The 13,998-nt window shown below is 37.4% G+C and overlaps 2 long non-coding RNA genes across 2 annotated transcripts; both read left to right on the top strand.

The window, feature by feature from the left end:
* The first annotated feature begins 5,636 nt into the window (after positions 1 to 5,636).
* Positions 5,637 to 6,076, top strand: LOC122004832. The gene is made up of 3 exons (XR_006118252.1): positions 5,637 to 5,767; positions 5,835 to 5,901; positions 5,998 to 6,076. It is a non-coding gene; the product is annotated as an uncharacterized LOC122004832 (long non-coding RNA).
* A 257-nt stretch (positions 6,077 to 6,333) lies between these two features.
* On the top strand, positions 6,334 to 6,729 carry LOC122005129. The gene is made up of 3 exons (XR_006118330.1): positions 6,334 to 6,439; positions 6,521 to 6,595; positions 6,670 to 6,729. It is a non-coding gene; the product is annotated as an uncharacterized LOC122005129 (long non-coding RNA).
* The last annotated feature ends 7,269 nt before the right edge of the window (positions 6,730 to 13,998 follow it).

The raw sequence follows: 13,998 nt of genomic DNA, 5'->3' as shown, positions 1-13,998 counted from the left end.
GGTTCAGCCAATCGACGTGCATCACTTCAGCTTACAGATAACTTTTGGGTTCCGACCGCCCAGACCCCTTCCAGGCGCCAGGACCAACTTTTTCTAGTCCTTTATTTTCTACAAAATAAAGTTAGTTCAGGCATAAAATAATATATATAATATGAGATTTGACCGCCTCTGACTGTCTGGTTCTGACTTTGAGTTTCGTCGAAACTCTAGATCGAACCGACGTTTACTGTTCCCTCTTCGGGGAACGCGTCCTCACCTACTCCTCTTAGGAGAAGTTACCTGTTGCCAGACCGGTCCTCTAGATCGACTAGACTTTGGTCAGCGCCCGAGGCTTCCGGTCTTCATGCTGGACGTCCGTTCCATGACCCGTCCAGACTTCCACCCGGTCCACGACCACCAGGATTTCAATCTAGAGTCCCCGACTTTAGGATTTTGCCCGAAGCGCTCAACCCGTCAAGACTTTCCACCTAGAGTTACTACCCCCTGAGACATAGGGTTACCGCCCCTAGATTTTTTCACCTGTCTAACCGCAGCTAGGACTATTCATCACCTAGGGTTACCACCCCTAGGGCCTAGGATTACCACCCCCTAGGGTTTTTCATCTGCCTAGAATCCACTAGGACTTTTTCCTAAGACAACTTAGGACTTTCTTGCAAGCTCAATCAACCTTATTAGACAACAAGATATCTTAACTTTTGAATCCTTTGTTATTATCAAAACACAGGTTTTATCGTCTAATGCTTCCTGCACCAACAAATTTGACCTATGTCGAAAGTCTCTAATTGGGACTCATCCTCACTAAAACACTCTCCTCCAGTGACTTACCTTACTTACCATACAAAATCATTTGACATTACTTTGGTCCACCAGGTCTTCCCACCAGTTGTTAGGTTCGTAGACCCAACTAGACTTTAGCTAACTATCAAGTTTTGCAGATCCAGGCGTATTTCCTGCCAGGTATCAGGTGACTCCTTAACCTATCTGGACTTATACACTAGCTATCAGATCCTTCAGACTCCAGACCTAGCTAGATTTCAGCCTGGTGTCAGATCGGTCAAGCCATGCACATTTGGTAGAAAGGTTAGATCACAACACATCTAACTTTAATCTACTTATCATTTATCAAAACTTAGGTTTGATCATTGGCACCAACTACACCAACAATTAGTACGCCGAGCAATTGAAGGAGAGATCTATGGAATCCCAAGTGATATGAACCATACTTTTTTTGTTATTTTATTAAATTAGTTTAAGTTATACGATCTATTATTACTAATTTGTGTGTTTAAATGTGCAAGGATTTAAGAGAATACATAGGTACTCGATAACTCATAATATGATGGAGTATGATAAAGAGTGGCATGAGACACCTGAGGGACTTAAAATGATAAGGAGCATCGAAGATAATGAGATATTAGAAGATGAAAGCAAGCGAAAAGGATGATATGTAAAGGGAGTTGACAATCTCTGTGCATATGAGGAATGAGAAGTTATGGAAGAGTATTTCGATAGAGTGAAAAGGACACATAGGAGTGAGTCAGAAGGGTTCAGTGTATCTCAGAGACAAGAAACTGAGAGAAAGTCTACATAAGGTAAGCTGGTGAGATGTGTTGAGTGACCTATATTCAAGACGTGGATAGACTCAACTTAGGCAAACTTAGTTGCAATTTGTTGAGTTAGGAGGTTCAGGCGATTGGAATAGGGGTTTCGATCAATCGAATCTTCTACTCAATCAAACTAGTAAGCCCGGTTAACTAAATCTTCTAGTCGATTAAACCAGTAGGTCCAGTCGACCGATGTTTAGTGATTGTCCATTATATATTTAAACAAATTGTCGTGGAATTTGGATCAGACGATTGGATATTAGTATCGACCAACTGAAAGCCACACATGGAAGTTGATCTCATAGTGCAGATAAGATGTAAGTGATATCGGATGATCCATGAACAAGATCAAGCGATTGGATTCCACATGGGATATGATCTAGAGTAGAGATTCTAACTAATCAGGTTCCAATTGACTAAAAGGGAGCTTGGACGACAGAAAGGATGCCACGTTAACAATAGCGATGAGCGAAGACCTCTTTGTGAATGAGATTGATTGACCACATCAATAGTTTTCAATCGATCGAATAAGGTTTTTTGGTCAATTGATTGAATAGGATTTTTTGGTTGATCGAACGTGCCACCAAAGTCCATAAAAGGAGGCAAGGAGCTTGAATTCAAGTTACCACATTCACACTTGCATAGATCTATTCTTATTTTATGTTAAACCTCCTTCTATTGTATTGTGTACTTAATCTAGATCTGTGTAATAGGTTTCTATATCTCTAGGTGGCAAAAAGTCATACGTTGACCCCGGATGCCCCACACAAATGTCCCATAATCATTTGTAGAGAGATTTCTCCATCTCTAATAATGTTGAACTAGGTAACATTAAATTTGGGGTGATTAGCCTTGCTCTACGAAAGTTTTCCACCGACTGTCAGGATAAATTAGGAAGTGCTCGCAGTGGACAACCCAAAAGCCCAATATCTCGTGGTTGCACATCTCATTTGGAGGTAAAATCCTACAAATACGTTGTAACTGGGATTGAACCGTGAATATTTGAGTGACAACTTAGGACCCTTCCACTGCACCGGCAGAGTTCTCCATCTCTATGGTAGCACCTTATATTAGGAAATAATTATTATAAGTAAATAGTTATTTATTTCCTAGTTATTAAGGAATAATTATTATTAGAAAATAGTTATTTGTTTCCTAGTTATTAGAGAATAATTATTATTAGGAAATACTTATTATTTTCCTAATTTATGTATTTTACTATTTTCACTTGTAATGGTATTTATATATATCATATGCTATCATTAATAATATGTGTGAATTCTATCGTCAATATGATATCAGAGTGATAAGCTTAACAGTAATTTTTTTTAAAAAAAATTTCTTTCTTTTTCTCCTCTCTTCCGCGTTTCCTTTTCTCATGGTTAAAAAAAACCTTAGCTTTCTTCTCCTTTCTCTGCCACTGATACCAACGGGATTTGCCGTTGTCGCGTCTTTTCTACTGTTCACTTGTTGCTGCGGCTAGAGGAGGTGTCATCGTCCAAAGGCAGCCCACCATCGGCCTTATCACCGTAAAAAAAAAAAGTCCTTGCTCTCCTTTCGCCGTTGACGTCCTTGTATCACCAGCCCCCCTTTCCCTACAAATTTAGCGACTCCACCGCTTCCTTCGCTTTCTCCTTCACGGGTTCAAGTCCATCCTGTGACACCTCCTTCATCGGTGTTGCCTTTTCTTGGGCTTTCTGTCTGACCGCTTCTGTAATCTCTTTAGCTTTCTTAGAATCTTCTTTCTCCACTATTTTCCTTTCTTATGTTTTTTTGTCCTAAAAAAATTTCTCTTTTCCACCGTATAATAATTTTGTTTTCTTCTTTCATAAAGTCCATTAATAGCGAGGTTCAATTCCTCCTCTTTTCTCTTTCTCATCTTGTTTCTTCTCATAGCAAGAGCAATATTATTATCTTTTTCTTAAGTTTAAAGACATTAAATTTCACCCTTCTCTTCCTCCTCTCATTTATTTGTTTTTTTTAAGTAGCAACCGCATTATAGCGGTCTTTCCTTCATGAGTATTATTTTATCCATCTTCTGATAGGCCAAATAGCAAGTTTTTTTTTCCAAGTTTTGTTTAATAGCAGATTTTCTATATCTATTCCAGCATATGCAGCCACCAAAATGTAGCATTCTCTCTTTGCTGCTCTTATTCCGATGACAAGTCAGATTCCAGCCTTCAAACAACAACACCTCGTCTCCTTCTAGTTGTTGTCTCCTTTCATCAAAGGCAAAGTTCAACAAATCATCGTTTCGTTGATCACGCTGGTGGATTTTGCTCTAAAAGAATATCCGTCGGTTGCCTTCTACAATAGTTGTCGCTGATGACATCACTCGCCGGCTATCTCTCACAAATAATACTCCTGATTCATCTTCCAAATAATGCACGGTTGCGTGCTTTTTGACTGAGGTTGAATATCGCGTCATTGCCTCTGTGGCATCTGAGATCCAATGGATTAAGTCACTTTTGATAGATCTGATTCTTCCAGTTACCACGCCTGCTGTGCTTTTCACTGATAATTTGGGCCTCCGAACTGCAAGTTACTCATATTTCTGCTGAGGATCAGTTGGCTGATGCACTTACCAAGTCGCTTTCTCGACCTCGGTTGTTTGCTATTTGTAACAAGATTGGTGTCATTTTTGGGACACCATCTTGAGAGGACGTATTATGAAATAATTATTATAAGTAAATAGTTATTTATTTCTTAATTATTATGGAGTAATTATTATTAGAAAATAGTTATTTGTTTCCTAGTTATTAGAGAATAATTATTATTAGGAAATACTTATTATTTTCCTAATTTATGTATTTTCTTATTTTCACTTGTAATGATATTTATATATACCATATGCTATCATTAATAATATATGTGAATTCTACCTTCAATAAAGTTTATTGAAGGAGAGAAATAGTGGACAATGATATATCTATGCATAAGCATTAATGTGGCAACCCTGTGAAGTAAATCCTTATGTCTCTTCTTTCATATTTATTATTTATTTTTAATGTGTGTGCTTTACCAAGCAATTATTAAGAGAAGAAAACAATAATTTACAGTTAAGTTATTCATCTCCTCCCTCTCTAATGATCCTTAGTGCACCATTGCACTCTCAGATGACATGTATATATTTGTAATCTCTCACGGTTCACATATCTTTTAATCTTCAAAATCATCCATGTTTCACACCTCAAGTTCACCTCACCAGATCATCTTTAGTATCTTGCATACACCATGTCTTTCAAATTAAACTTTTTTATAGTATAGTTTACCTTCTCTTACGATCTTGGTCAAACTAAATCATTTGAGTATTATTGCACCAACCATCTTATCATAATTTTTATATATACGTTTTAAAAATCACACAAAAGTATCTGATGTCATGATATGTAAATTAATTGTTAGCGGCATTATATTGTTGTTTTGTTCATTCTAATATTAAACTTATTTTAATTCAGTATCTGATAGAACTTCAGATGAATTAGTTTAATACAGTCAAACACTAATTAAGGAAGTAGGCAGGGTCAGACGAATGCACAGATAAACTATTACTGAATTATATTTGAAAATTCAACTGAATTATTAATTAGATAGAAAAATAGTTGAACAGAGACCCTATTTAACACCATTTTGTCGTGTGGCATGAAGTGAACATTAAGAAAACAAATTCAATCTAAAAAAGAACAGCGAGTTAATTACTGGGAAGTGCAAGAGTTGCTTCCCTTTCTAAATAAATGCTTCCATCATTTAATACATCTAATAGATATTTAAGAGTTTGATAGAGATATGAAACGGATGACATTTTGATCATGGCTATTTAAAGCCTGCCCCTCTCCCTTTGCTTTCCCATTCACTTCTCTCCTTAACATTTTGAACAAGGAAAGGTAGCAAATTGTGCAAATGACAAGTCAATAAGAAGCCTGGAAGTTGGCCGTTCCTTTAGGTACCCTTCTTCTTCTTCTTGAATTCTCCCTCTTTATTGACCTTCTACATTCTCTTCTGAATTCTTCCTCTGCTGTTTGCTCCATAGCTAGACGATCAAGAATTTCGTGCTGGATGATGGTGCACTTGTTGGAATCAAGCAATAGCTGCTGCGATGTGGAATGAGACAGTCTTCCCTTCTATCTCTCCTCCTCCTCCTCCTCCTCCTGGCCACAGCTTTGGTAATGGATCATCAATGCCACTAGATCTGGTAATTTACAAGTTTATTAATTAATCGTCAATTTGCAGGCAACAGAGACGCATGGCTGCTGCAGAGTACTTCCAATAACGCCTCCATGGAACTTGAGAGACTGGTGTAAGTTGCTGCCTGCTGTCGCCGTAGTTACGTAGAAGATCGCTTATTTGACTCTATTTAGAAATGAATTAATGCGCGCATGCTTTGGATGAACAGAAACTGTGGCAAGTTCTTCAATGGTCTCCAGGATAACTACGCCGGCGAGTTCTCGTTCCATCGGCATGTTTTCTCGCCAAGTACTCCAGGTAATTAAGAAATTAATTACTCTCTTTATTCAATACAAAAACATGTACAAATGAAATATATTTATTAATTCTCTGGAGCAGGAAGAAATTGTTATATATATGGAGATGAAGTGAAGGAAACAGCCGGCTGCTTGGTGTGCAGTTTTACCTAGTTTCCAGTCCTTTTCTTTAATTTGTTTAAAAAAACAAAGAAAGAAAACAAATCCTAGTAAGTGTTGTTTTTAAAAACAAAAAAATTACTTTGTCAGGATATGGTAGATATTAGAGATCCACGTCAATCCAAGAGGCTGAAGACTTCGGATTCAAAGCAGCAAAAAACAACAATGATTCCAGGGATAATGCCTCTTTCAAAAGTAGGAAATTAAAATGCAGTTTCAGCTATAAAACTTATATAATAAAATATTACAAGTATTATACCATATTATTATACATAGGTTCCTGTGAGGAGAAGCCAGAAGCTAGGGGATAAAATAACAGCTCTTCAGCAGCTCGTTTCTCCCTTTGGAAAGGTACCAAACAATACGATCAAACTAAATGTAAAATGTAAATTAATTAGCTTTGTAAGATGCATGATTGGATGCAGACGGATACAGCATCAGTACTTCATGAGGCAGCTCTTTCCATCAAGTTTCTGCATGACCAAATTGAAGTACGCATTCATTCACCTATACAATTTAAGCTTTTACTTGATTTGACTGATCGTATGATATTGCACAGATGCTGACTACTCCATGCACTGGGATCGGATCGTCTCACTGCAGCCATCACCAGGTACAATTGCTTTGATCATGAACTGAAAACTTGCAAGTGTTGCCATTTTTAATTTCTCAATTACAGGGACATGGAGAAAGCAGCAGTAGCAGTGCTGGAGGCTTGCGTGAAAGAGGCCTTTGTCTTGTTCCCATCTACACCATCCTCGGCTTAAATTTGATGAAGAAAGAACCTACTGATGATATGTCACTATAATTAATTGACTCTCGTCGATCGACTGCTCATTGCACCACCATTTATTAGTTATCTGTAGCTGTTGGAGTGCTTAGTTATAATCTTCTAGGTGAAGAATAGCTACATATTAATTAACATCCACTGAAAGTTGTGACTCTTACTTAGCCTCATGATATGGTAAGTTTAAGTTATCATGTAGTTCATAAATATGGTACCTGAGATATTATTATAGTATGTGGGCTATGTTGTGCTATGACCATTTCTTCTCCTTCTTATTAATTTGTTGCTGCATGCCAGGGAGTACAGGTGGAATGGTTTTAGTTCATCTGATCATTTTCAAGGGTGTGTGACTTCCTATCTGTTAATTAATATTGTATAGAGGTAATGATATCTTTTGTAAGTAGTAGATAGCGCCGGCTAGTTGATGACATGTGATGTTTTATGCATGCGTGATCTTGGAGAAGCTGACTTTGACTCATAAATTAATTAGACTTGAAGTTGTTTGAGTTGATCTTTGCACATTTTGATTGATGATATATAACAAGTTTACTTTCCATCTCCATCACCATCACCTAAATATGTAAATTGTTAGTTTCCTTTGCAAATTCATGTTTCAATGCATACCACTTTAATTAATAATTTGATTTGTCATTATAGAAAGAGAAAAAATATTTATTGAATGCTAAGATTTGGACTATTTCTTTCAAGGGATAAGTTGAAAAAATGAACTGCGAGCAAAAAAATTAAGTTAAAGAATAAATTCTTTATTTCTTGTTTCCTTTAATAAATTGTGAGGAAATATAGATGTTTAGATATCGGCATTCATTTTTTTTTAAGTAAAAATGTTTTCCTATATGGTGATATGATTAAGATGAAGTTTAGAATCTATGGAGAGCAGTTAGAAATATGTTTTCCTATATGTTTTGTTAATGAATTTATCACTCTTTAAATACGTGTTCCTATATGTTTTGTTAATGAATTTATCACTCATTTGGAGAGTAGTTTGAAATTAGTCTAGTAGAAGAATTAAATTTCTTATCAGCACTTCAAATCAAATAAAATTAGGAGGCAATTCATGACCATCAAGCAAAATATCCATGTAACTTATTAAGAAGTTTGATATTGAAAGTGCTAAGGAGTTGTCTACCCCTATGGCAACAAGTGTTAAGATTGATCATGATTCAAAAGTGAATTCTGAGCTAAGATAAAATCTTAAAGGAGTGAATCTTAGATAGTATGAGAAATCTTGGAAGAATAAACTTTAAGTAAGAAGTAAGTAAGCCCAGTAGGTCAGGTAGACTGAGACCAGTAGCTTGTTTGTATTGCCTGTTGTGATTTCTAAAGGTGGAAGCAAGATTGGACAGACAAACTAGACTTGAGCAACCGGACACAGCCAGTTCAGTTAACCAGATCAATCCGGAGAATTGGACATGGATTCGGGTCCTATTCGAGTTGCCAAAAGTTTTCGATTAATTGTAAAAAGTCTCGATCGATCGTAAAACACAGATAACTTCGATGTTAGAAGATGTGGTGTCCAAATGAAGTTTGACCAAGGTTTGATCGATCGGAAATGGATTTTAGGTCGACCGGAAGTGATAGATCGAGCTCTATAAAAGGGAGGTCGAGGAACTCTTTTAGATCACCAATCTACTCTCAATCCTATTGTTCTATGCTCAAAAGTGCTCTCAAAAGTCTGCTCATACGACCGAGGAAGTGCTAGAAAGAGTACTCGAAATTCAGGACTTCAAGATCGGATTGCCACGTTAATTTTGATGGTACAAAAAGCATCAGACAATTGAACCTAAGTTTTGATTATGACAAAGAGTTCAAAGTTAAATTTTTTTTTGTCTAACAAGGTTGACTGAGTTTGCAAGAAAGTCCTAAGTGATCTTAGGTAAAAGAAAGTTCTAGTTGATACTAGGTAGGTGGAAAGTCCTAACTGAGGTTAGGCAAGTGGAAAGTCCTAGCTGCGGTTAGGCAACGAAGTCATGGTCCGAGGAACTGGGTGAAGTATTGGCGGGTCGAGGACTTTGGGAGAAATGCTAAAGTCGAGGTCTCTAGGTGAAAATCTTGGGGGTCACTGATACTAGGTGGAAGACTGGACGGGTCATGGATTGGACATTCAGCATGAAGTCCTGAAGTCTCGGACATTGAGGAAAAATCTAGACAGTCTGGAGGACCAGTCTAACAAAAGGTAATTTCTCCCGAGAGGAGTAGGTGAGGACGCGCTCCCTATTGAGGGAACAGTAGGTATCAGTTCGACCTAAGGTTTCCAAGAAATTTCAAAGTAAGAATCGGACAGTCTGAAGACGGTCAAGTAATTTTATTTATCATATTTTATTATATTAACTTTGTCTTGCAGGGTATGCTTTGTATTTTGGACTAGCATGGCTTGTAGAGAGTGAAAAACACATTTCAAACTTGGATGAATAGTATTCAAGGCGCCTCTGGGGCGATTAGAGGCGCCTCGGGTGGCTTGGCTGAAGGCCCATGCGGAGAGGCGCAAAGGCACCTTCCATGCCCCTTAAGACACCTTCTATGCCCCTTAATTAAGATGCCTTAGAGAATAGATGGAAGGCGCCTTCCATGAGTTTTAAGGCACTTTCAAAGGGATAAATTTCACAAATTACGGAAGTTATCAGCTCCGATGCTACGGGAATAAGCTGCACCATTGGAGGCACCTTCAATGGGGTTGAAGGCGCCTTCAGCTGTCAATAAAAGGAGATCACGAGCAGGAGCCTGAACACAACTTGAATTTGAGATTCTTCTCCTGCGCACTGCTCCAAAGATGATCCAACGAAGCCGTAATGCTGCTCCGAGGACCAAAAGCTTTACTTTCAGAATTCTAAGTTGTCATTATAATTTCAATTATTGTAATTAATTATTGCACTTGTAATTCTCCGGATTGACAGTGAATTGCCCAGAGTAAACACTCAACGAGTGTGGGTCTTGGAGTAGGAGTCTTCACAGTCTTCGAATCAAGTAAAAACAAACTGTCTTAACGATTGTTTTTACTTAACTTATATTCCACTGTGTTTTACTCAATTATTTTTAAACGAACGTGAAAGCCACAAGTATTATTCACTCCCCACTCCCCCACTCTCTAGCATGTCTTGATCCTTCAGATTTTGCATTTTTTATTTATGATTTCATTTTAATATCTATTTGGTGTTTGTACTTGAATTTTATAAGAGATTTCTCCACTTCCAACAGGTTTTCGAAAATGAAAAAAAATAGTGGATGACGTTTCGTACACAAGCCTAGGAGTAGCACCCTGGGGTGTGAACCAAATAAATCCTCTGTTCTTGTTTAGTTTTGTTTTTTATCATCCACTGTGATACCCAAGGAAAACATTTTTTGTAGGATACTATGATTTTGATTATGCATGTCATAGATTGGATCAAAAGAGCAGTGAAGGATGTTAATATTTTGAGTCCTCTCTAGTAGTAGAAAGCAATATTACATTATTTTATCCTCAAACACGACTGAATATCTGGCCATGGGTGAGTATTTGGATCAACTACGTTTGATGATGCATATTTTAGTGGATTATAAGCCCTCCAGGATGGTCTAGTGACTAGCGCATGAGATGTTGTTATAATGAGATCTGAGGTTCGAATCTCGGCAAAGCCGAGATAGATGTCTCCCCTATGTGTTAGTCATTATTCCAAAAGCTAGTAGTCATCCATGATTTACCTCTTCCATGGTGGCCCTGAGACGGATTGACGGAGGCATTGGGGGCGAATGTATTTGCCTTTTTTTTACCATAATATTTTAGTGGATTATATACTTAATTATAAAAATACTCAAGTCCTTTGTCATAACGTAAGAACCATAACTTGAAAAAGAGCCCATTGTGTCACTTAAGAACAAACTGCATTGAAATGAAATATCATTTAGTTTGAAAAAAATAATAAATCATGTAACATCAAATCTGGAGCGATCAATCCAGCTCCACAGAAGTTTTACATTAGCTGTTAAGGTAAATCAGGATATGCTAGTGTCCTAGAAGTTCAACATCTCATGGTTACACAACTTATTTGGAGAAAAAATCCCTATAAATGCCTCATAGATAGGGATCAAATCACGAGTATCTAGGTAACAACTTAACACCCTTCTATTGCACCATAGCCTCGAGGGCAATATCATTTAGTTTGAGACTATATGGAAAGTGGAGATCTAATACTTGACTATGTGGGATTAAAATCAAATCATACCTACATATTCATCAAACCTCTACCTAAGTTGTGTTTATCACATTTAGAAGAGAGTTTGAGATATTCTTTATTGACTAGACTTGTGGGTATAGATATGCATGATGACATAAAGTTGAGATATGTTTTATTACATCTCACAAAGAAGCATAGGAAATCTTGCTTTTTTATTGTCACCTAGACACTAAATGAGATATTAGTAAAATATGTTTGGTTCATAATATTTATTAAGATGCATTAGTCATGCCAGACAAGAAAGTAATTATCATGTAGACTATCCTCAATTGGAAGTATGAGGTTTCTATCGGTGATTTTTTTTAGCCATCAAGATTAAGCATCCTAAGAGTGCTTCCATGCGCATTAAATAACATACTGACCAGGGCATCAGAAACAATAACACAACCACTTAAATTGACCTCCACAATACCTACCTCAAAACTCTGGATTAGTGGAATATGTGAAGCATCTATGACTTAGCTTGACCACCAAAGTTGACTTTCTATAACTGCGGCAGATTTTCCCAACCATTTGTAAGCTAGCACTCGTGACACCAGGACAGTTTCAAATGGTCAAGGACTCAAGTGTCTTGCATGATAGTAGTTGGGCTGGATCAAAATCTATATCTATGATACCAAGCATCTCATTGGAGATAGTGACTTCAACTCTCGGTTGCATGTAAGAGCAACCAAGGACACCCATAAGGGTTAACTGGAGGCATTCCTCAATATGAAAATTCTTAAGTGCCCTTGCCTTTTCAATAAAAGAAACTAAATCAACATCAGATAGGTCACAAGATTTGCGGACAAAGATCTGCTTCAAAAAAAGGTGAACCTTTTGCAAAAGCTTGCAAAAGCCTACCTCAGAGCCGTAACTTCCATAAGGCCAGAGAGACAACCGTCTCAGGGCCCAATCCAATAAAGGCCCATTTTTTTTATAATTATAACTAATACAAAATGAGAGTCATGGACCCTAAATGACCGTTAAACCTATTCTCACACCTTCGAGGCACGCACCGATGCATGACTTCTTTGAAAGCAATTTCTTCTCTAGTGTTGTTTTTCTTTGCACGTGATTTTTTCTCCAGTGTTCTTTTCTATCAATGCATGGATTCACTAAACAAGAGGTAATCCTAATCTTCTTCTTTGACCATCTTCTTCGTCTTGCAATACGCGACACCAATTGTATCCTAATCGTGTAACAACAGTCGTTTGTGCGACCTAATCACGTCAATTCTCACCGTGGCTATCTCATGCAACACGGGCTGGTGGTTGGCCTTTGCTCGTGTGGCCTAGTTGCACGATGCGGTGGTTGTTGCACGTTACCTCGGTCGCTTGTGCGAATGACAACCTAATTGCATGGTGGTTACTGCTTGTCGCCTTGCTACTACCAGCCACCGCATTGATCTCATTGTTACATGATGCACTAAATGAGCTATCAATATTATAGATTGAGAAAGAAATAATCAACAATTGGATTATTCAGATTTTATAAATATTTTTATCTCTAAAATAGCTAGACAAGTAGTGTTTATAATAATATATTATTTTTAATTTATTTATGTATTAAGTATATATATTATTTGCAAAATGAACTTTATCATTATTTATCGTAGTAAAAGAGTCATTTTTTATATGCGCTTCAGGCCCTGTCGAATACAGGTACGGCTCTGGCCTACCTCGTAAGTCCATTGCAATGGTTGATGTTGATTGATCTTAAATTCTGTAACCCACAAGTATTGCCCATGACCCAAAATCCCTTCTCCCCCACATTCTTCAAGCTAGTTAGAGACAGATCTATTAGAGTCTTATCATATTGGCCAATCATGCTGACATCAACCCTAGTAGCTAGAGCCTTTGTGAATTCCTTTGTATCAGTAGGTTGAAAAATAACATGTTTAAATTTTTCCTCATATTCAAGACTTCTTCTCTACACTATCCTCTGATATGACAATGGTGTCTCCATCGAGGGAATTCTCAGTGTAAAATCTACAACACGTCATCACCAACTTCATCCACTTCATCATCATCATTATAAACTGGATCAGATCATTAGTCATCTCGGTCTTGTCTCCCTCGTCTTCCTCAATCAATATAAATTATTGTCATATGGTGACTGCTGGATAGAATGTGAATCTTGAACGTAAGTTGGCCAATGATTTTGATCACCCCTAATCATTGGCTTTCAATTCTGTGACTTTTCACCAACTAGGGCACGCGTTGGGAACTTGCATCCTACATCAATGTATGAAATCACTTAATTAGATAGAGATTAAGTGTATCCAAAGGGAAGAAAGTGACCATTCATCTTCACATAATCAGTGATCTTCATTTTCGTTTGTATATCTCATGAGCGTCGCAACTGCTCCCACCACGCTGATGCTAGGCCCTTGAGTTTGATACCAACCAATTTCACTTTCATACGATCAAATACTTCCTCATAATAAAAATTCTCTTCACTTCGTTAATCAAATCAATAAAATTCTCTGTCTATGACGTACCAAAAAACTCGGGAAAATCAACTGGAAAAATGATTTCTCCATATCGTTCCTCGCAACCACGACATTCCTGAAACTAAGCACGTTTGTGATATGGGATTTTGAAAGTGAAACCAAAATTAGGATAAGAAAACTTTTGACCTTTAAGATCTCAGGCACTATGATTATAATGTGAGGCTTCTTCAGTCGGAACTTGTCTATCATGACCTCGACCACGTATCTCATCATTTTCAAGATCATATGTTCCTAGACGTTGGGA

This window comes from Zingiber officinale, chromosome 7B (genome assembly GCF_018446385.1).
Source record: "Zingiber officinale cultivar Zhangliang chromosome 7B, Zo_v1.1, whole genome shotgun sequence".
Classification (NCBI taxonomy): domain Eukaryota; kingdom Viridiplantae; phylum Streptophyta; class Magnoliopsida; order Zingiberales; family Zingiberaceae; genus Zingiber; species Zingiber officinale.
This window is presented reverse-complemented; position numbering and strand designations above follow the sequence as displayed.